General features: G+C 36.8%; 1 long non-coding RNA gene across 1 annotated transcript in view; it reads left to right on the top strand.

Moving 5' to 3' along the window:
• The window catches only part of LOC129532944 (uncharacterized), a 63,895-nt gene extending 48,692 nt beyond the window's left edge, over window positions 1-15,203 (top strand). Inside the window, exon 3 of the long non-coding RNA XR_010133546.1 lies at window positions 14,636-15,203. This is a non-coding gene — a long non-coding RNA (uncharacterized lncRNA). The remainder of the gene's footprint in view (window positions 1-14,635) is intronic.
• Window positions 15,204-23,337: the final 8,134 nt, after the last annotated feature.

Genomic DNA, 23,337 nt, shown 5'->3' with positions numbered 1-23,337 from the left:
GTTCTTGAAATGGGAGCTTAGATTATTGATTTGAGGCTTTTCCTGAATAATACATGCATTTAATGCTTGTCTTCCCTCTCATCAATGCTTTATCTGTGTCCAACAAATTTTTTTTTTCTTTTTTTCTTTTGAGATGGAGTCTTGCTCTGTCACCCAGGCTGGAGTGCAGTGGCGTGATCTTGGCTCACTGCAAGCTCTGCCTCCTGGGTTCACGCCATTCTCCTGCCTCAGCCTCCTGAGTAGCTGGGACTACAGGCGCCCGCCACCACGCCTGGCTAATTTTTTTTGTATTTTTAGTAGGGACAGGGTTTCACCGCGTTAGCCAGGATGGTCTCGATCTCCTGACCTCATGATCCGCCCGCCTCAGCCTTCTAAAATACTGGGATTACGGGCTTGAGCCACCGCGCCCGGCCTGTGTTCAACAAATTTTGATGTGTTATAATTTCAAATTAGTTCAGCTCAGTTTATTTTTAAAATTTCCTTTAAGACTTTTTATTTGAGCCATGTATTATTTAGAAGTGTGTTGTTTAGTTTCCAAGCTTTTGGAAATTCTTCTATTATCTTTTTATTATTGCTTTTAGTTTCATTTCATTGTAATCAGAAGACACAATGTCTATGATTTTAATTCTTTACATTGGTAGAGGTTAGTTTTATGTCCCAGTATATGGTGTAATTTGGCATATGCTCTGTGGGCACTTGAAAATAATGCGTCTTCTGCTGTTGTTCAGTGAAGTGCTCTATAAATATTCATTAGATTCTGTCAGTTAATGTTGTTATTGAGTTTTATATCCTTTCTGATTCTCTGTCTATTTGTTCTATTGATTGTTGGGACAAGGATGTTGATATCTCCTAATATAAATGTAAATGTTTCCTTTTATTATTTTAGTTTTATTTACTGTTGCTTCACAGCATGTGTTACTTGGTGCATGCCTGTTTTGTACCTGTCTTACTTGGTGCATACTTGTTTAGAATTGTTTTTTTTTTTTTTGTTGGATTGATTCTTTTTTTTTTTTTTTTTTGAGACAGAGTCTCACTCTGTCACCCAGGGTGGAGTGCAGTGGCACTATCTCAGCTCACTGCAACCTCTGCCTCCCAGGTTCAAGTGATTCTTCTGCCTCAGCCTCCCAAGTAGCTGGGACTACAGGCATGCACCACCATGCCTGGCTAATTTTTGTATTTCTAGTACAGACAGAGTTTCACCATGTTGGCCAGGCTGGTCTTGAACTCCTGATCTCAGGTTATCCACCTGCCTCGGCCTCCCTAAGTGCTGGGATTACAGGCATGAGCCACTGCACTCGGCCTGATTCTTTTATCATTATAAAATATTTTCTTTGCTTTGAAATATACTTTATCTAATGTTAACATAGCCATTCCTCCTTTCAATTAATATCTGCATAATGTATCTTTTTCCATCCCTTTACTTTCAAACTGCTTTATATTGAAGTGAGTTTTCTGTAGACAGCATATACTTGGTTATGTTTAATAATTTGTTATGCCAATAGCTGTATTTTAAGACGTTTGCATTTAATGTAATTGTTTACATGGCAATTTTGCTTTTCATTTTCTTTGTTGTCTCTTGGTTTTTATCTGTCTGGTTACTTTTTCCTGCTCTACTGTGAGTTAATTAAATATTTTCTTTAGAATTTTATTTTGATGTATGTATAGCATTTTTGTTTGTTTGTTTGTTTGTTTTGTGACAGAGTCTTGCTCTGTTGCCAGGCTGGAGTGCAGTGGTGTGATCTCGGCTCACTGCAACCTCTGCCTCCTGGGTTCAAGCAGTTCTCCTGCCTTGGCCTCCTGAGTAGCTGGAACTACAGGCATGCGCCACCACGCTCAGCTGATTTTTGTATTTTTAGTAGAAACAGGGTTTCACCGTGTTGGCCAGGATGGTCTCAATCTTTTGACCTCGTGACCTACCTGCCTTGGCCTCCCAAAGTGCTGGGATTATATGCGTGAGCCACCGTGCCTGGCCATATGTATGGTATTTTTGAGTCTATATGTAACTGCCCAATGGGATCACCTTGCCTGCTGCCTAGACAGAGCCGATTTATCAAGACAGGGGAATTGCAATGGAGAAGGAGTAATTCATGAAGAGCTGGCTGTGTGAGAGACAGGAATTTTTTTATTATTCAAATCACTCTCCCTGAGCATTCGGGGATCAGAGTTTTTAAAGATAATTTGGAGGGTAGGGGCTTGAGAAGTGGGGAGTGCTGATTGGTCCGGTTGGAGATGGAATCATAGCAGGTCCAAGTGAGGTTTTCTTGCTGTCTTCTGTTCCTGAGTGGGATGGCAGAACTGGTTGGGCCAGATTACCGGTCTGGGAGAGGTGTCAGCTGATCCATCCAGTGCAGGGTCTGCAAAATATCTCAAGCAGTGATCTTAGGTTTTACAATAGTGATGTTATCCCCAAGAGTGATTTGGGGAGTTTCACAATCTTGGAGCAAGAGGCTGCATGACCTCTAAACTGTAATTTCTAATCTTGGAGCTAATGTGTTAGTCCTGCAAAGGCAGACTGGCCCCCAGGCAAGAAAGTGGTCTTTTTGGGAAAGGGCTGTTGTCAATTTTGTTTCAGAGTTAAACTATGAACTGAATTCCTTCCCAAAGTTCAGCCTATGCCCAAGAATGAACAAGGGCAGCTTAAAGGTTAGAAGCAAGATGGAGTCGATTAAGTCCGATTTCTTTCACTGTCATAATTTCCTCAGTTATAATTTTGCAAAGGTGGTTTCATATCTCTTTGTGTAACCCTTTTTAGGGTTGTTCTATATATCAGATTATATACATAGCATATCATAGTCTACTGGTGTTACCATTTTACCATTTAAATTGATGCACAGAAATCTTACCTCCTTTTATGTCACTCTATCTTCTTGTACTTATAAATAATTGCCTAATATTTTCTCTATTTACATTTAGAACTGTATTAGACAATATGATAACTTTTGCTTTAACCATCAAACATAATTTAGAAAACTCAAGAAAAAAATATGTATTGAAATTCAATATATTTTATATACCCATATTTTTGCTTATGATGTTCTTTCATCCTTTCTGGTGTTCTAAGTTTTCTTCTTTAATTATTCTCTTTCTGTTCAAATAACTTCTTAGCCATTCTTTTAAGGCAGTTCTGCTGGCAAAAAAATTCTTTTCAAAATTCTTTTCATTTTTCCTCATCAAAATAGGAAAAGGTTTTGATTTTCATCTTAATTCTTGAATAATATTTTCCTGGAGGTAGAATTCTGAGTTGACAGTTCTTTTATTTAAACATTTGAAAAACATTCTGGCATTTCCTTCTGGCACACATTGTTTCCGATGAGAAATCTACTGTCATTGGACATGTTTTTCACTTGCTAGTAAGGTATTGTTTCTCTCTCATTGTTTTCTTTGCCTTTAGTTTTTAGAAGGTTTACTACAATGTGTCCAAGGGTAGATTTCTTTGGGTTTATTCATTTAAGGATTCACTGAGCTTTTTTGAATCAGTAGGTTCATGTCTTTTGCAGACTTTGGGAAATTTCCTACCATTAATTTAGATTACTTTTTTTGTTTTTTTTTTTTTTTTGATAGAGAGTCTCACTCTGTTGCCCAGGCCGGAGTGCAGTGGCCTGATCTTGGCTAACTGCAAACTTCACCTCCCAGGTTCAAGTAATTCTTGTGTCTCAGCCTCCCGGTTATCTGGGATTACAGGCATGCACCACCATAGCCAGATAATTTTCATACGTTTAGTAGAGACAGGGCTTCAGCATTTTGGCCAGGCTGGTCCCAAACTCCCTACCTCAGGTGATCTGACTGTCTCGGCCTCCCAAAGTGCTGGGATTACAGGTGTAAGCATTTTTAACCCCACTGTCTTTCTCCTTTCCTTCAGGACTCATAACATCAATGTTGTATCATTTGTATAGTCCCATAGATCCCCGAGGCCATGGTTGCACTCTCTGTCTCTCTCTCTCTTAATTTCCATTTATTCTCTGTTGTTTAGGTTAGGAAATTTATATTGTTTCATTTATCAGGTTCAATGATGTTTTCTTCTGTCTCATCTTTTCTGTTGTTGAGCCAATAATGAAAGCTTTTTCATTTTCTATTTTTCCTTTCAGCTATATATTTTCCAGTTTTATAAATTTCATTTGGTTCTTTTTTGATTTTTCTATTTTTTTCTTTATGGTTTCAAGCATAATAGTAATTGTTAAATTATTTTAGTAATGGCCGCTTTAAAATTTTTGTCAGATACTTTTACACTCTGACATCTCAGGGTTGGCATCTTTCAATTATGTTTTTTCATTCATTTTGAGTTCTTCTTGGTTCTTGGTATGACAAGTAACTTGCAATTTAAATGTGGACATTTTGTAGATTATGTTTTGAGTCTCTGGATTTTACTTAAATCTTTTTGAGCATGTATTCTCTGATGCCATTCTGGTTGGGGAAGACTGGTGTGCTGCCTTTTTATTACCAGATGTGGGCAGAAGTGTAGGCCCCCCATTTGGCCACAATTGACAATTGAGGTGGGTTCAAACACTCACTGACAACTGCTTGAAGACAGGAGTTCCGGCTTTTGGCTAGGCCTCCACTGTTACCTCCCTGGCTGTGATGCGTAGAGTGTCTTTTTGCTACACCCTCTGTCCACCATGGGAACTATCCACTAGATAGTAGTGGAGGTCCTGACTCTTCACTATGCCTCCCGTGGTACCACCCTAGAAGGAAAAGGGAGGGGCATCTTTGTACTGCTGGGTTGAAATCTGGGCTCTTCACATGGTCTCCACTAACACTGAGGTTGAAAGGGTGTCTCATTACCCTCCCAGCAGGGATGAAAATATCAGCTTTTCACTTGGCCTTATCTGATAACACCTTGATGGTAGCAGGGATGGGAAAGGGGAGTTGGGACTCTTTGTTACAACCCGGCTATGATGAAAGCCTAGACTACCCACTGAGGTTCAGCTGGCCATAATGTTTTCTGTGTTATTTGGCTGTAGTAGAGCAATCATTGTTTAAAAGTTTTCTGGCTTGCTAGGCTGACTGTCCCTAGTCAGTCGGTCTTTTTTTTTTTCCCCACCATTCAGAATCTTCTTGTGGTTGTACTACGTACAGTGTTCAGGGTTTTTAATTGTACTTAGCAAGAAAAATTGGGACAAATATTTGGACTACATCTTCCCAGATGGGAAAAATCCACTAGTTTTAAGTACATAGAATGTAGCTGCTTAAAGATGTCTAGGTTTCTGTGATCAAGATCTTATCATTGTCACCAAAGGTTACAGTGAAGAGCCAATAAACAAGCATGGGAGTTTAACAACATCAATAGTATTGATTGAGGATACACAATTCTTTGTTCACAGTAAGCCAAATCAATGCATCCTAATCCTAGTTGTACTCCAAAATTAAGAACCTGAATTTTTGGAAATCTAAAGTATAAATATAATATTTTTTCTGTATTATTTTTGCGTTCTATTATTCATTTAACCAAGGAAGTCTGTAAGGTAACATTGAATTCTGTGTGGTCGAATATGTACAAACTATAGATTGAAAACACAGTTCTATTACTATTCTCATGTCTTACCAGTGATGTTTAAACATGATACCCTGGGACTCGCCAAAACAAATAAACTATAGTTGTATTATGCTTGTTTAAAATGCAGACTAAACATGAATAGCGAAGGCATAGTAAATAGGATAGGGACCTAGCTCTAAGATAGGGATCTGCAAGAGACTAATGAAGGAACTTGAAGAAACCTGTAAATGTGGGATGAAAAACTTCCATTTTCAGATGATGACATTTATTTTTTGACTTCTTGTTGAGCTTGTTCCTGACATCACTCCACATGATACAGAGACCATTGGAATCAAATTATACTTTTTGGTAGTGTGCCATTTGAACTATTCAAAGTCACATTTAAAATGACAATTGATTAGGCTAACACTGATTAAAAGGGCAAGACTAATCTATCAGCAACTAATGCTCAAAACTGAATGCCAGAAATTCATGCTGACCAAGCAATAAATGTCTCATAAATTGTCTAACACCCCCACAACAGTGTCCCCACGTACTTTTCTGGATGATCTACCTGAAGCATACTCCATGGCTCATAAAATGTTGTGTAAGAACCCCAAAGTGTTAAAAAATGGAGGAAAGCAAACTGTGGCTTAAAATCTGAACAGTGGTTTCTGGGCAGTGTATGCAGAAACTCAGAGCCGGGCATTTTGGTGCTTCACAAAGCAGGACTCTATGGAAAATGGACAGGTGCCACTGCTTGGCATTTGCTGGGGGCAAGTATTAACTTTCTACAATATTTCTAGTAAAAAGGTGTCTAGATAAAATGAAAAGGTTAAAAATCTGACATGTTTTAGTTCCATTTTCTTTTTTAATAATTATACCTTTAATGTACTTTGAGAGAATGGTGTTTCTTTTCCTTTCCAAATTTATTCAACACTTTCAATTTATATTTAAACCATAAGGTTAAAAAAGAAAAAGGTATGGTTAATTTCTTTCTTCGCCCTTGCAGTACCCTCCCACTTCCTTGCATTTAGTTTATTTTTTACTTACTCGTTTTCCCAGCCCCAAGCCTTGGGATCCCTCCCTCCTACCTGGAAGAGAAAAGAGAAGAAAGGGCTCTGGTAATTCCATTGGCTTTTTTTCTTTCCCTGTGGGAGACCTGATTGAAAGTACTCTTGACTTCAGTTTGTAAAACTGTTAAAAGAAAGGAAAAGAAAATAAAAGAAGAAAAATCCTCTCCTCTTGTAACACACATAAAAAAAGAGACAAAAAAAAAATCAGTGGTGAGAAGGGTGCCCAACTCTTGTATAAAAGTTCTGCTTATGTTATCACATGATGAGCATTGTCTGTGAGTGATGGAATTCCATCGTGGCCCCAGTCTCCCTGCAGCTTCCCTTCAGTGACCACTCATCCTGCGCTGAAGGGAAGGCGTGTCAGCCAGAGAACTGTGTTCACTTGTGTTCTGAGTTTCTTGTTGGCATACGAGAATCTTTTTTTTTTTTTTGGAGACGGAGTCTTGCTCTGTCCCCAGGCTGGAGTGCAGTGCCGCGATCTCGGCTCAGTGCAGCCTCCACCTCCCGGGTTCAAGCGATTCTCTTTGAACCCGAGTAGCTGGGACTACATGCGCCCGCCACCATCCCCGGCTAATTTTCGTATTTTTAGTAGGGACGGGGTTTCACCATGTTGGCCAGGATGGTCTCTATTCTTTGACCTTGTGATCCGCCCGCCTCATCCTCCCAAAGTGCTGGGATTACAGGCGTGAGCCACCGCGCCCGGTCGACAAGAATCTTTAGACTAAAACTTGGCACTTTTTCCTATAGCCATTTCTGATGACGTGCTAAGTCATTAGGGAGCAGGCTAGCACAGAACGTCTACTTGAAAGTGTCAAAGCTTATCTGTTCTCACCCTCCATCTGAATGTAGGAGCGTTCCTGGAGTCTGTTCCAACTGCTCAGACCACCAGCCCCCATGTAACCCCCAGACAGGAAATGGTGGGAAGTGTTTTAACTGCCTTTTATTGTAGAAATTTTTAAAAAATTGTTTTAGAATGTACAATCAGGTGTACTCTCAAGAATGTGTTAATGTATTTTCAAAGCAGGAAGGACAATCGCTGCCATGATAACTTTGTAATGGGCAATTTAGCTAGGCTGAGCTACAGTTCCAAACTACCCAGTAAAACAGGAGTCTAGTTGCTGCTGTGAAGAGATTTTGCAGATTTCAGTGAAGTTCCTAAATTAATCTAAAGGGAGATCATCCAAGCAAGTGAGCCTTCTCAGGCAGCTTCAGGCCTTTCCTGATCTCATGGTCCTTGGGCTTCAGCCTGCTGTGTTCCTTCCTTTCTGACCACCTTTGGCCTTAAAGCCTCAGCTGGGTCTTACAGGGTTCCGGCCTGCTTTTGATCTTTCCTTCCTGAGCACACACCTGACTGATTTTGGACACAAAAATCAATCATGTAAAGCAAATTACTTGTAGTAGGTCCTTTAATATACACTATCTCTTGAGTCTGCTTCTTTAGTTGGACTCTGACTGAATTATAAGGAAGCATTTGTCGTTTATATGCTATGAGTAAACTGAAATCATGCATCTGAGCACTGTGGTATCATGGACTGTTTTCTGGCCTCTGAGAGCTTTCTTTCTTGACCATCTGAAGAACTAGATACTGTCAAGAAAGTAGTTGAAACAACTCTTGTATATTTTGATTTTAGTTCCCCCATAACGAGATTGTTTTTTCTGGGTCTCATTGATTTATGAAACATTTTGCATCTTTGCATCTTTTGCATACAAATGTGAGAATTAATGGAGGTGAGAGGTGGCATACACATTGTGTTATTGTCCTGGCACACAGTCTCAATAATGAAAATCAATGTCAGCTTCCTTAGTTTTAGGAGTAGTAGAAACAGGTTTCTGGAGACTCCTAGAAGCATTTCTAGATCCATCTCTTCATTAGCAGAAAATTAACAGTTGACTTTCTTTCCCTCACACTCAAATAAATGTGTCACACTTGCAATAAATGACATTCTGTCAGAATTGTCCATAGCTTCTTCCTCATGCTATCGAAACAAAACATCATTTGTTCCTGTGGTTTCTTTGAGACGATCTCATTGCTTTATATTTATTCCAACAGTAGCCTCTGCCTGCCTGTCACCCTCCTCGCTATTCTCAGTATCAATGACAATGAAGGCACCATCTTTCTGCAGCTAATGAGAGTACTGCTGTAGCCACTGGCATTGGGACCCTGGAGTTTGCCTTTGCTGGCCAGAGGTCTGGCTCTCTGAGAGTGTCTGGCTGTAGGTAGACCCTTCATTAAGCCTGGGCTGTCTGATTCTTACCAGAACCAGAAACCCAGAAACATATATTTCGTTTCCACACCCTCAGAGAAGACTAGCAGCCTTAATGTGTCTAAATCAAAAAGCTGCATCCCACTATGAATGGGCAGAGGTACTGAGTAGCCACTGCTGCCCTGTTTTGACGCTCCTGCGCCATGCCTGTGTGCTTGCAGCATGCTGGGTCCTTCCCCTCCTCGCAGCCCTCCTTTCCCATCACTGGGGAAGAACAGGCATTTTGAAATGCTGCATTTTCTTTCTGGTCTCCTTAATAGAAACAATAAAAAAATCAAAAAAGAACAGATGGATATAAAGTAAGCCAACCTAAATTACTTTGCTATTAGAAAACTTAGAATTCTGCGTTTTAGAAATCTTGCAAAAGACTACCTAAAAACAAATATTAGAATAAATTTGGGCTCACAGACACTTTTCACTTGGTCAGCTACTAAGGCGCATAACTGCTTCCTATTTGAAGTACATGGTTGATGCCTTGAAGGACTATAATATTTCAACCTCTGCAGCCAAGAGTGGAGGAGGTAATCACGTTCAAAACTCGTTTGATTTGGGGGCATTCAAGTCATTCGTGTGAATTGACTGAGACTTGGAGGCACAAAACAAGCGACTGGGTAACGAATGAACTGATGAACAAAGCAATAAACCAAAAATGAGTGTTGACAATAAATAAATGAATCCAGAGCCAGGATTGGAATGGCTTGTTGTTTGTAGGGAAAGCTGAAGCCTACATCCATGTGGCATCATTTTTATTATCAATGGCCTCTGTCTCTCTTCCTAGACAAGAATATATATATGTCCACATAGATTAAAACAAAAGTGACACAAGATAGTTCACAGTTTCTGTATCACACAAGAAGAGCTGTGATTCTTTTCCTGAATGAACTCTGTGCTGTAAGTGAATTTTCAGTAAGAGAAAAATGCCTTTGGGTGAATGAACAGGTAGAGAGCAAGAAAAACACTTTGCATAAAAATTTAGAAATACCACTTCATCATTGTGTGACTATTTGCTTGTGGAAGTGCATTTTTATTTAAAAGCACAATGATTTATTCATATGTATTCTTTTTAAAGTTTGCATACATGTTTTTGTCTGTGTCACTGAATTTCCCGAGGATTTGTCTTCTTTCAGGTTTATCTTGACCTACCTTAGTCTATTTTATTTGCTAGCATTTGGGAACCACTAGATTGTTTTACTTCACTTAAAATTTATCTGGTGTTTTATGTTAGTGTTGGCCAATGTGAAACAAATGCAGAGGAGAAAGGTTATGAGGGTGATTCATTCATTTATTTATTTGTTCAATACATATTTATATTGTATGCCAGGCACTGTGCTATGGGCTGGAGCAGTGGCAGTGATCATGGCAGATTGCAGGACTGTTATCTTTGAGTCTGAAATTCACTTGAAAGTTTAGAAAAGGGTAGATCTAGTTAAAAATTTGGATTTATTCTCTTAGCTTAAAACAAATGATGATCAGCAGGGAACATTATCATCTTTACCACATAGGACAATTCCAAAAGGAGCACTTTAAATACATTATAGCACTAAATGTGCCCCTGTTTTGAATTGTAAGAGGAGATGTGAATTCTAAAATGTCATTAGCATTCAAAAAGCCTAAGAAGTAATATTATAAATGTTTGTTTTGTAGATAAATTACTAGGCAGGAAACACAAAAAATAAAAACATGTTTACTATCAATCACATGTATACTTTCATAATTTGGGTGTTGAGAAAAATTCTAATGTACATTACATTGGCTGTTATTAAAGTTTTGTAAATTTATTAGTATGGAGGATACATTAATCTCTGATACAACCAGTTTTTTTTTTTTAAATAAGATCTGGCATTCTAATTCTATTAGAACTTAGCTTAAACAGGGTCCACAAAAAAATTTCTTCCTCCTGACAAACAAAACAAGTGATGGAGCAGACTGTACTCTTACAAATTCAGAGGAGACACAGATAATCAGCACATTTACAATCACCTGGTAGCAAGGCTGAAATTATCCATATTCCTATTAAGCTAAAATATAATGAGACGTGGTAGATAACTTCACGGTCACACTCCCACAGTCACCACAGAGAAAATGATACCTCTTGCTAAAATAATGAGGAGAACAGAATAGACTCTTTTCCACAAGCTATATCTTTTTTAAAAAAAAATTTATTTGCTTTCACATACTGAGAAGAGACAGAGAATGACTTGCTTTGTTTCAGTTTGCTACTGCAGCTGCTTCCAAGCAATACAAATACACACTGCCTCTCTCCTACTCAAATCTCTTAGAGAGTCTGGAAAAATTCTAGGACATGTAAAATGGTTTTTATTCTGCCCTCTTCAATTTCTTCTGTCTTTCATGTCTGCACAGATGCAGTGGTTAACCAATCAAGCAAGCACATTAAAAAACAAAATAAAAGAAAACAAAACTAGATGAATTTAAATGACACATTACTTTGAAAATAAGTTAACAAATGGATAAAAATTATATATTTGCTTTTTAAATTGTCTTTTGAGCAAATTTTTAATCATTTGTATGAAAAATAATTGTATGTATTAGAACATAAATTGAGCATGAAGAGTGTCAGAAAACTCTAAGAAATACCTAAAAACAATGATTTTCTGAGAGCTAAGAAATTAAATATATTTGGGAAAGCAGAGAAAGAAAAAAATGAAGGAATTCCATTGAATATTTTAAAAATGTATCTTTTCAGTATACTATATCTTGAAATATTTTTGACCTTTTCTCTCATTTTGAATTTGAAGATAAGAAGGCAGCGTGAAATTTGGAGCAGAACCATAGCAATGATATTGACATTTACTGTTACACTTCTTCAAAGTCAAGAGTGTCAGCCAGCTAAGGTTGAGATGCTTTTAATACCCATTCTGGAGATTTTCTGATTATATCTTCCAATTTGCATGGGGCCTGTGTTATGGACTAAATGTTTGTGTCTCCCTAAAATTTGTATGTTAAAGCCCTAACACCTAATATGACTGTATTTAAAGATAGGGTGTATGAGGAGACAACAGGATTAAATGAAGTCAGAAGGGTGGGGCCCTAATCTGATAGGACGGGTGTCCTTACAAGAGGAAGAAACACCAGAAATCACTATAGGCACAGAGACAATGGCTGTCACTAAACCAGGAAGAGAGGCCTCAGGAGAAACCAGTCATGCTAACACCTTGATCTTAAGCTTCCAGCTTCCAGAACTATGAGGAAATAAATTCCTGTTGACTAAGCTACCCAGCCTGTGGTATTTTGTTATAGCATTACCTACGGTAGTAACACCAATGAAGATTTTGCTACAGGTGGCACATTCTTGTAGAGAAAAGCTTCCTTCATTGCAGTTGGACCAAGTACTAGTCACATCTTAAACTTGTAATCTCACATGAACCATTGCAACAATAAGATATTCTAGAAGGTCAAATAAATGAGTGGCTATAAAATGCTACGGTTGTCATCTAGGCTAACTGCTGTCAAAATCACTCCCTTTCTATCACTTCTAAATCAAACAGAAAATAATATTTTTCTAAGTAAGAACAATGTAAATATCACATTTTAGACAACTTTTGTATATTATTATTGAGAATCCCTCAAAATATTAACGCACATGCAAAAATAAAAGTAAAAACAAATTGTTATTTACATTTTAAGCATCTGTAGTTTTATTTATAAAGTTTGAGGGTTCCAGAGAGTTTTACAACAAATTGATTCTTCTTTTGAATATAGAAATTACGACTTGCTATGTCCAGGTAAAGTCCATTTCTAAATTTTTTCTTTTTCTATTATGTTATGAAAGTATAGGTAAATACATGATTTTAAAATTGTTATTAAAAAATAAGTTTATTAGTAAAAAAAGTGACCATTTTTAAAAGGACACTGTTAGAAGTTTGATATACTTTATAGAATATATATATCTCACAAATATATGCACACATATATGATACATTTATACAAATAATTTTTTTAAATATGATCTTATTACATTAAAAAAGCATCATGCTTTTTCACTTTATATTATATCCTGAATATATTTTCATGTCAGTAGATATAGATGTTCCCCAAATTTGTAAAGGGCTGTGTAGTATTTCATTATATGTAATAACCAAAAATGTATTTAACCTTTCCTTTTTTGATACACAATTGAGTTGCATCAAATTATTAACATTATTGGCTGAAAATATTTAATAAAATTATACTGTAATAGCCTAACATTGACATTGTCAATCATTTAAGTTTTTACTAATGCAATCAATAAAATTTTTAATGTTATTTTTTAAACTGGAAATTTAAAACTGTACCTTAGCCATTGAAAACAAACATGCTGAAGTCAGACCAAACTGTGACTCTTTCATGCTTTTGCTGTAAGAAGTTGGTAAAAATACTATAATTTTAAAAATCTCATTGATCTTATCTGTAAAGTGGAGTTAATAATACCTATGATGTTGCAATAATTAAATGAGTTTATGCAGCGGCTGGGCGCGGTGGCTCATGCCTGTAATCCCAGCACTTTGGGAGGCCAAGGTGGGCAGATCACAAGGTCAGGAGATTGAGACCATCCTGGCTAACACACTGAAACCCCGTCTCTACTAAAAATACAAAAAATTAGCCGGGCGTGGTGGCGGGCACCTGTAGTCCCAGCTACTCGGGAGGCTGAGGCAGGAGAATGGCGTGAACCTGGGAGGCAGAGCTTGCTCAGTGAGCCGGAATCACGCCACTGCACTCCAGCCTGGGCAACAGAGCGAGACTCCATCTTAAAAAAAAAAAAATGAGTTTATGCAGAAAATATGCTTAGTACAATGTGAGACACTAATACACTTGAAATATAAATTTAAACCAAACAGCAGTAGGAATGGTAATAACAGCAGTTTTATGTCGCTCTTTCATTATTGGACTAATCTTCTTTACTTGTTTTAGGGGCTACTTTTTGGTAAAGTTCTTGTCCGCATCCTTCACTCCTATGCTGTTATTGAGCATAAGTGTTTTCTTACTGATTTAAGGTGTTGCTGTGGAGAAGAAGTAGGGTGTGCAGGTATCTTTTCGTTTCTTATTGTCATCATAGGTTTTCTGGCCTCTTGGGACACTTTTCTCTCTGTAGAGTCCAATGTAGGAGTTTCTTAGTGCAGAAAACCTATGAAGAGAGTCTGTCTCCTAACTGAATCTTAGAAAGCCAGTCATCTTGTGCAGGTGTGGCTTTGGTCAAGCCAGTGTGGCTGATTCCAGTTGCCTCTACTTACAATTGCCTAGCTTTGACCCACTGCTTTCTCAGCTCTCGCTACTTCTAATCTCATGCCATTGCTGTAACTCACTGTGGTTTTCTATGTCTTCCAGGGTTGTTCTGGATTTAATTTAACTTGTGTTTCTTTTGTTTTGTTTTGAGACAGAGTCTCGTTCTGTCTCCCAGGCTGGAGTGCAGTGGCACAATCTCGGCTCACTGCAACCTCTGCCTCCCGGGTTCAAGCAACTCTCCTGTCTCAGCCTCCTGAGTAGCTGGGACTACAGGCACATGCCATCATGCTCAGCTAATTTTTGTATTTTTTATATAAATGGGACTTCACCATATTGGTCAGGCTACTCTGGAACTCCTGACTTCAAGTGATCCACCTGCCTCAGCCTCCCAAAGTGCTGGGATTACAAGCATGAGCCACTGCTCCCAGCTGGATTTAATTTAACTTTTATAAATAGCCTTATCATCAAAGGAATTTTTAAAAAAGCGAATGTTAAAAGCAGTTTTTAAATAAGCAATATTTAACTGAAAAAAATATTTATTTAAAGAAAAACAACTATAACAACAACAGCAACAGTAACAACAACATAATTTCTAAACCTTTTAGGGCCATGGCCTGAGGTGTTGACAAATACATCCATGAATGCTCCAAGGCGAGGAGGGATGATTCGAACAAAGTCCAAGCATATTCAGAGGAAATCAGGACTGAGAGTCTTCATGGCCAATGCTCAAATTTGAGGCTGAGGTGATGATTTTTAGGTGAGTAACCAAAAATAATCTAAGGGATGGATATTTTGAGATGTCTGGAAAAATAGACCAGGTGTGGGAAACTGGAAAAGTAGCAGCTCTGCAGTTTACTCTCCTCCTTCCTGCCTCTTCTGTGCCACCCAGTCTGGACTGCTCCTGGGGAACAAGGGCTGGTATATGGCAGTAGCTACCTGAGGAATAGGAGGCGGAGGTCTGAGAGGGCAGAGAGAAAATGGGGAGTTCCCGTGGCCACCTGCTTAGATCAACCAGCTTCTTGTGAATTTGAAGGTATTTAAGTAAAAAGGAAACATGATAATTAACCCCTAAATAATAACTGCTAGTATATGCCTCCATTTTTGAGGAAGGCATAGATTATTGAATGAGCTGCATAGATTATTTATTGAGCTGCAATGATTCAGTTTACAATATCAGTCATTTGAACAACACATTTACACTTCTATTTTCATGAATCATTTACATGAATCATGAGTAAGAATATAATGTAGTTTACCATCAATGTCTTCTGAATTTGGAAATCCTTGTCCTTTAATGGTGCATCTTATTATTTTGACATATTGAAAATACATGGAGTTGAGTTAAAGAATAGTGTTTTGATCATTTTACATTTCCTTGTATGCCTAATAAATTGTCTATGGAAACAAGTCTGACTGAAACAGGTCCTTCAGTAATAGAAAATGTGTATGATAACCAAATACATCTCTTAAGGTGAGATGCATAGCTTTCTCTTCTGTGCTCTGCCCGAAGATTAGTGGGCATTCAGTAAGCATTAAATGAGTAAGAAAAGGGAGAGAGAGAAAGAAGAAAAATAAGGGTTATGAAAAAGAGAAAGAAGACACAGACTAGGTAGTGGTTGACATAATTATGTTACTTTTCACATTACAAAGCACTTCCCTGTACATTACCAGAAGAATATAAAGACTTTGGAAAACCATATTATTTTGTGATGTGTTTGGTTTAATTTAGCCTAACTTGGTTTTTACTCTCATGCTTAGTTTAACTTATAGATTCAGTTTTTGGTACTTTAGAAAGATACATAATATCTTAGAGCTTAAAGCAAAGTATTACTTGATTTAGATTAGTAGGATTTTTAAATTTTGTGATTGAATCTGTTTAAGGAGAAACAAGAAGTGTGATGATTTAATTCCATCAGAAAATGCCATTTATTTTATTTATGGATGTGTGAATCTGGTTAAAGAATAGCAAACGCACAGCAGCATGCTTTGCCATTTAATGTTGCTTTCTTTCTTTCCTCTAAAATATAGTTCAACTTGAACATGGTACTATATTTATTTGTTTATTCATCAGTTTTTGTTTGCTTAGACAGAGTAAATGGATATAAACAAACATTTGCATGGCTTCTTTTTCAGATTTTTCTTTCTGCCTAATTCCCAGCTCTTTCTGGTCTGACTATAGTCCTGAATGTAAAGTATACCAATTACTGCAAAGCTCCACAGATATAGGCACTTTATATTCTTTATTGGTAATGAAATTCCATAAAACATATAGTTTCTAGAAGTTAAGAAAAAAAGAGTGTTTATCATGTGAAAGATAGTAATGGGGACTGACCATTCCAATATGTGCATTGTTCACAAGACGAGTCAGTGATTTTTGATGTTGATAAATGTTACGCTTGGTTTTATTTTTACTCAGAATAAAATTATATGAAATAACATAGATAATGTTTGTAAATTTACAAGCATCTTGGGCAAAACTTTTTTGGAAAATTGAACTTCCCTTTCTAAAATATTCACATTATTTCCATAAAATCTGAGATGTGTTGGATTCAGTTGAAGTACTTTTGTGCACATTTCAGAATAGTTGCATGTTTCTATTTTTTTCATGATAAAAAATGAAGGGTCTAAGGCATTCATTTTACTGAGTATAAGATAACTTATGCACATTTAAGGTATTTAATTTGTTTTAACTTGTGTAACAAGAGAAAAATAGCCTCTTTTGCTACCTATGGGTTAAACAATACATAGCTTCACCTGCATCTACTACACTGCAAAATTTCATGAGTATCTACTCTTCTTATAATACAGAAAAGAAAATATAAAATATTGATTGATTTCAGTGGAGGAAATAAGAAATATAATTAGATTTTTGTGTTATCATACTAGCTCAAAGGTGCATTAAGCCCCTTACGCAGTTTAAACTTTCCCATATGAGTTTATTATTTTAATTTCTATTTTACAGATGTCAAATATAATATCTGTAATATAAAACTCTGAGAGATTAATTAGCTAGCCTAAAATCACGCAACTAGAAAGTAGGTAAATCAGCATTTGCATTCAGATGTATCTGAAACTAATGTCTCTGGTATTGCTGCTATATTATACTCTCTCTCTTTTTTCTTTACTTTTTTGTCATTTATCAGCATGATGACATATATATTCTAAATATGTTATTTGCATTATTAAATAATATTCCTAAAGGAATGAAAGGGAGAATGAGAAGGAAAGAAGGAGAGAGCGAGAGAGAGAGAGAAAATAGACTGTAGGTTTTTGTGTTTTTTTTTTTTTTTTTTTTTTTTTTTTTTTTGCTTTCAAAAGGTAAAACCAGGGCTGCAGTTGACTTTTATTTTTTCTTTGCTTTGGGCTAATTTCTTCAGTCACTTTGAGTAAGATTTACTGTCCACATATTTCTAAAGCCACTAAAATGCCCTTTCTCCTAGTATATATAAAAAAAAAATTCCTTTGTTGTTTGCTTAAATGGACTTAGGGAATAGAAAGAAGCTCGCTTGTAACCATCTTTTCTAAAGTTTGTATATGAACACCCAATGACCCTCTCTGAAGCTTCTCAATGCCTTTGCAGAAAGTTCCTCTTTTTCTCTGAGGCAATATTCCATCAAGTTCTTACATTATCTAGTCCAAAATTTCCTTTTCATTCTTTTCTTGTTTTTCTCATTTATTTTTGTATGGATAAGAACTATAACATGAAAAGAGTTTCCCTTATACATTACCAATTTAAGTTCATGTACAAATCCACCCGACAGTGTTTTAGAAGGTTTAATTAAAATGGCCATGTATGTGCTAGTCCTTAATATAAAGCCATGCTTATCTAACTATCGTTGCTTATCCAGACCGCAGAGACCTTGTCCTGTGGATGTAGTTTTTCAAGACAATTTCAACCGTAGTGATTTCAGTTCTCTCTGAATTTCAGTGGTGTGAACTACACCCTAAGTATTCACTTAGGGTGTCTTCTCTACTTCCTTGAATTATTATTTATACTCTGGCTATTAATACTTATCTCCTAAATGAAGGTAAAAGCTGCCATTTAGTGCTTTCTTATGCTCTCCTGACCCATCCCACCTCCAAGCCTAACCCTGCACCTAGAAATGAGTATGCAATTAGCAAATCTTTTGTTTAGTATTTTTTCCTCAATCCATACTTGAAGAGTGATAATGATGTCAGAAGATAACAGTCTGTTCAGCAATTCCTTAATGATAGTGCATTGAAAACATTATTGGGTTTAGAATAGTGTGACTCAGTAGAAAAGTGTTAATTAAAGAATCCTAAGGATCTTCACTGTACTAGTCTCAACTTCCAGTCAACTCAGTCTGTGTCTTTGGTTATGTCATGTAACCTCCCTGGAACTTGTCCTAATATTTAAAAAGAGAATGTGGAGATGGATATTCTTTAGTTTCTTTTCTGGCACTAACCTTCTAAAAAAATCTTATTCTATTCCTTTATCTCTAGAAAGTGTAAATGTGGTTGCTGTCAATATGTAGACAACATATATTGCTCTTTCCATACTGTATGGATTTTCACACGGGGTCAGACAGGTTGTGACAAGGCAACTCTGCATCTCTGGCTGTTGTTGACAAGGGGATTGGGCTGTAAAGTTAATGTTTTCTTAGAGTTTCTTAGAAGGATGTTAAGGAGCAGCTGGTGTGCTTAGCCATTCTCAACTAGTCTGAGCCACCAGATACTGCTTCACAGCTCTCACTGACAGATTGAACAGGCAATGAGAAAGATAGAAGGATTAGGAGAAAACTGATGTAGAGGAAACATTAAAAGGATCATGTTGCCTAAACTGTGGGGCTGGATTTTTCTATCCCGTTTTTCATCACAGAGGTTAGCTCTCCCCTGGTTACTATGTTGAAGTCAGTGGTAAGGGACTCAGACATAACGATAACTTTCTGTATATTCTGTTTTTCTTGACTCTTCTGAACAGGCTTATTTCAACCTCATGCATTGAAATGGGAGAGAGGAGTTAAGGAATTAGGAAGAAGCGAAGAAAAATCAGGGAATTTCCTATCTTAGCTGGAGTTTATAGAGCACCAGCACCTCTGGTAGATGCAGCCGTCCCTGTGATAGATGAGAAGGTTATGGGAGGGGTACAGGTGGTGGAGTGGCGGAATCAGATGGAAGATTATAGCAAAGAATCCACTGGCTTCCCAGGGCTCATACATTCTTCTTGTGCCCAACAGAAGTTCTTGGGAGTATTAACCAGCAGCCATGAATGAACCCTAGACAAGTGAGATGTTTCTGGAGTGATTTGTGGGAATATGAAGCGAGATAAGGGAAATAAGCAGGGATGAGCTTACATGTGAATGAAGAGAAAATATATCAGATAAGTCTGTAGTAACCATACACTGCGTTCTTGCAGACTGCCTATGTGGAGAAGCCATACCATAAACTCAATAGATGTTTGCTGGCATCATGGATTTATTCTGGGTGACTAACCAAGGCTTGCTAACATGTATAGGTTAACTCTGACTAATCTCTATAACTTAGCTAACTCTAAGCACATAAGTGTATTCTTGGGATGAAGAAATGGTGGAGTATAGTGATGCGTCCCCTTAGATGGATTTGCTAAATCATGCTGTGACTGGGACACAAGACTTGAATTTTCCAAGATGTCAATATCTTGGCCTAAAAATTTAGAGTGTGTTTTCTGACATCCAAAGAAATGAAGGTTAAAAATGAAGAAAAATATTCAGGTATCAAGTAAAATTTTATCTTGCTCTAGTTCTATTTTACTTTTGTAATTAATGACCAATTTATACTGTTAAAATGTTATAGTAATGAGTCTCAGTCACTGCAATGTCTTTCTTAAATGAAATATTATTTGTAAAAATGTTCTACAAACTATGATGATGTACAAATTCTACTTTCAGTGTTACTTGTGATTTAGGGTCTATATTGCTTAGCAAAAAGGATTGGATGCACAGGAGACATAATTGTATCCACAATATCTAAAATATCATGTCAATATATGCATAATTTACTGGCAGATTGAACAGGCAATGAGAAAGATGGAAAGATAATGTATATTTAAAAGGATGAAGGTAAATATTATTTTAATAAAGATGGTATTTAAGAGACAAAGCCCTTAAAGATTAATTCAATAGATTGTCTTAACACCCTATTCCATAAAGTTTCACTATAGGAAGCAAATATTTGGGGACATAGTTTAGTCTAAAGTTGTCTGGAACAGCAGGGCAATCCCTTAGCTTATTCCAACTCTCTCTACAATTGCTTAAGCTATTTTCTCTCTCCAGAAAGTGGAGATGTGGTGAGAATGGTAATGTAATAATGAACACCTGGGGACTTCTGAAGCGTCTAATGGACTTGAATAGGTTACTTGAGAGTCACTTCAAAGTGTGAGGAATTCTGTTGGCTGCCTAGAATTTTTATTTCCCTGAAAACTGTGTTTTTATCTAAAAATGAATGCAATTCATATAATGCAGATGAAAATATCCAGTACCAGACAAACTAAGATACTAAATCTAGAAAACATAATACCTTCTCTTGTTTTTTCTACTTCTTACCTTTTTCCTATTTACCTTTCCTTTTCCCTCCCAGCTTCTCTTCATTTTTATTATTATTTTCCTGTATTCATAGGCTTTATTCTCAGAATTCGTATGAGGTAGAAAATTATCCTGATTTATGCATTTTGCCCTATTTCTCATAGACTCCAAATAATAAATTGAATTGAGAATGAGGACCTAAGACCTTGAAAATGGCATATCCTTTGTTATTGTCTTGGTGTCTTTAGTCATATACATATTATCTTAGTATTGTTTTTAACCCAAATAAAGAACACATAGCCTGAAATAGGTAGAGTATTTTATAAAGATTAACATTCTTTTGTAAAGAAATTCTCTTCCATTTTTCTTAAAGAGTAAAATTATTTAGTAATTATTCATGCTTATTCTTTATTAAATGTAATATAAATGAAGCAGAATTACATCAATAAAATGTATTTTCCCTTATGTGGTATAGATAATTATGACAAGATCTGATTTTTAAAGTTAAAGTCTTCATTTTATTATTCAGAAGTTTCCCACTGTTCAACTTCACATCAGATTCTGTAGCAGCGGGAGGCAATTTGGCTGTTAGCTCTTTGAATTTACATCGTTAAGCCAAAAGAGAAATATATGTCATTTTTCATTTATTACATTTACTTCCAATAGTTTTTATCTAAAAAAAATCCATTAATGCATATTAATTACATGACCAGAATTAAGCCAAGTATTTCAAAAGATTCAAAGAACCAAATAATCGGATCCTTGGCACAAATAGATTCATATTCAAGTTGGGGACATACACTTGCATACATGCCATCATTAAGAAGTTAACAAATTGTAATAAAAATGTCATACATATTAAAGTTTCTCAGTTACGTGTGAGGTCAAGATGATTTGTAATGCACATGTATTAGTTCATTTTCACACTGCTATAAAGAACTACCTGAGACTGGGTAATTTATAAACAAAAGAGGTTTAATTGAGTCACAGTTCCCCATGTCTGGGGCAGCCTCAGGAAACTTACAATCATGGCAGAAGGTGAAGGGGAAGCAGGCACCTTCTTCACAAGATGGCAGGAGAGACAGAGAGCGAGGGGGAAAGTGCCACTTTAAAACCATCAGATCTCATGAGAACTCACTCACTATCACTAGAACAGCATAGGGGAAACTGCCCCTATGATCCGATAACCTCCCACCAGGACCCTCCCTCAATACGTGGGGACACATTTCAAGATGTGATTTGGGTGTGGACACAGAGCCATGCTGTATCACCTCAGTACATCAGACAGACAGACATTGAAAAAAATAATAATTTAAACAGAGTGTTGCTCACTGTGCCTTTTCCCATGGCAATTCATACTACTGAAGACAAATAACTGGCTTTGAGTGATTCTGATAAAATTCTCAGTATTAATTCATATTTCTGTCATGTACATTATTCAAAATGAGCATTTCTATGGCTAGTCTTTATAATTCTTTCTAATTTTCCAGATGACTAAGCCTAATATGATATGCAATAATCATCAGTGATGCAGTTTTGTTCTTGACTGTAGCACAATAGGATCTTCTCTTTTTTTCATGCTATTTCTTCTACACAGATGATCTTACACACACATACACACCCATGACTTCGGTTACTGTCTCTACATTAATACATTTACAACTCTGCCCTGTGAGTCCTCTTTAACATCTTCATTGTAGTATCTCATTCAAGTTCACCACATTAGAAACAACACTCAGGATCCTCCCACTTCCACCCATCATCCCGAAAGCCAGGCTCTACTCCAGTGTTTCTCGTTGGCTGTGATGGACTCCATCTTCCATAAACAGACAGGCTGGAAATGGTTGGCTAAACTGACCCTGACATTTCTCTAACTTTTACCACCTTCCACATCGTATACATCACCAGGTACTCACTAATTTCCTTTCTACATTCCCTTCAATTCCATATTCTTCCTATCTCTATCATCACCATCCTATCTCTAATTACCATAGTTTCTTAATACTACAACTGCTACTATTAACCAGACCCTTCATGTTCAGTCTTCTTCCTGAAAACAAATCTCTACTCTACAACCAGTTTTTTTGTTATTGTTCTACAACATATAACTAGTCATATCAATTATGCCTAAAGCCTTTTATGCCTTCCTATGATTGTAAAGAAAAAGTCCCAAATTCTTATTGTAGCCGACAAGATCCAGCAGAATTTGATCCCTGCTTGCTTCTCCAGGCTCATTTTTTTTGTCACTTTTTTTTCTGTTGATTCTTAGTTTTCTTTTTTTTAATATAAGGATTACACATATAACTATGCAATACCCTTTTCAGCCTCCCTTTTTTTCCCCTCATGCTGAACCAGGAAACAACTGCATCAGAAGCATAACAAATATTTAAATGCATATTTCTGGGTTCTATTCCATAATGACTAAATCAGACTCTGTGAATAGAAATAGGACTACATGATATCAGTTACTCCAGGGAAAGTTTATACATAGAAATCATTGAAAACCTTTATTTTATATGTTAGGTTTCTTTATATTTGGTATAAAGAGGCTTCTTTTCTCAATCAATACTCTTAATTTAGGTAACATCATCTATTACCTGACTTCCAATAACTAGATGTCAGAGAAATTCACATGTAAATCTCAAGCCTCTCTTTTGACTTAAGACTTAGACGTTTAATTTCCCCCATGACGTCTCCACCAGATGCTCACATCCCTCTCAAATTAGACAAGGATGCACTAAACTCCTCATGGTGTCCCTGCAAATCTTTTCCACCTCCAGTGTGTG

Source organism: Gorilla gorilla, chromosome 3 (assembly GCF_029281585.2).
Source record: "Gorilla gorilla gorilla isolate KB3781 chromosome 3, NHGRI_mGorGor1-v2.1_pri, whole genome shotgun sequence".
Classification (NCBI taxonomy): domain Eukaryota; kingdom Metazoa; phylum Chordata; class Mammalia; order Primates; family Hominidae; genus Gorilla; species Gorilla gorilla.
The sequence above is the reverse complement of the archived record's forward strand: the minus strand, read 5'-3'. Positions and strand labels throughout refer to the sequence as shown.